Below are 1,422 nucleotides of genomic sequence, written 5' to 3'. Positions count from 1 at the left end.
ACCACAACCCACCTGTAGACAGCAGTGTCACTACAGTCCTCAGGAATAGCTCAAAAGACCCCAAGGCGAGCGAGGGCAGCGTTAGTCATGCTAGACAGGAATCTTATCTCTGTGAAGTTCTTCACAGCAACGCCGTGTCAGCACCAGCTGCAACTCCAGAAGCAGCAGCTTTTCTAGAAGCAACATTACATCCTGACGGAATTAACTTCCCCAGGACAGAAAGCTATTGGGAAATGTTCATTTCAGCCTCCTGCTACCTCTGAGCTTCCCGGCAGAAAGGACCCCTTCAGCAGCCACGGCTCCAGCAATGCAGCTGCAGCAGGGAAAGCCAGGGCTCGTGTTCATCCAGCCAGGAGTAGTGGTTCTGCACTGCTGATATCAAACACGAGCAGCCTGTTCTGAAAAACCAAAACCATACCTTGGCTGTAATTAGGAGCTGAATTGATGCTGCAGTTATGAATGGGAAATTGTTGCTCGACAAACATCCCTACTACAAACCCCTTTAACAGCCCATTAAGCCACCACGACAGCTGCTGCCAAGCATCCAAAGCAGGAAAGAGACAGAGGCACCAGCCTCTCCTCTCTGACATCCTGGGGATGGACAGAGGGCACCTTGTGCAGGAACTGCATGCGGCTGCTGTGCGTCTGGTGCCGATATTGCAGCTGAGGCGATGGGGCACACCAAGCCGGGGCAGCAGCGTAATCCTCTTCCCGTGGCAGCTTTGCCCTGACCAGCACACGTGGTGCGTAGTGGTGGGGTCACAGCAGCACTGGCTGCAATGGGACCCCAGGCTGCAGAGAGAAGTTGCACTTGGGTTGTTGCAGAGAAGACTGTGTCATCACATAGTAACTGCTGTGCATGTGCCAGCAAGAGCAGAGCTAGCATGAGTAAGCTTATTATGCGATAATCACACCTTCATCTTTCTGGGTACATAAACTGCTGAGGTATCCAAGTCTGGCAGTGAGGCACAATCACTGTCTGAAGATGAGCAAGAAGGAACCGGGTCCCTTCCTCATTGGGAACATATGTCTGATTTGACACCATTATCTTTTACTGTTTTTAAACAGAACATCATTATTGAACCACCTGTTGCCACTTAATTACCTGTGTTTGATTACAAAGACGCTAAGCAATCAGCTTTTTAGGTACAAACAGCTTAATTTTTATATCCTTTTATGATATGCCCTAGCAAAGCCTCTATGGCCATTTCAAAGGCTGGGTCAGAACTTCCCTGAGGGCTGTGTCCAGCGGGCAGCAGCTGAGTGCCCAGCCTCCTCTCCTGAACTTCGGGAAGTCTGGGATTTGAATCAAGGCTTGGAATCCTCTCAGTTATAGCAATAAGACCTACAGGTGCCGACCTATAGAGCCGGTATCCACCGTGGTCCCGTCTCGGTGGGCTGAGCAGCCAGGCAGAGTGCTCG

Source organism: Egretta garzetta, unplaced genomic scaffold (assembly GCF_000687185.1).
Source record: "Egretta garzetta isolate BGI_Z169 unplaced genomic scaffold, ASM68718v1 scaffold7, whole genome shotgun sequence".
Lineage (NCBI taxonomy): Eukaryota > Metazoa > Chordata > Aves > Pelecaniformes > Ardeidae > Egretta > Egretta garzetta.
The sequence above is the reverse complement of the archived record's forward strand: the minus strand, read 5'-3'. Positions refer to the sequence as shown.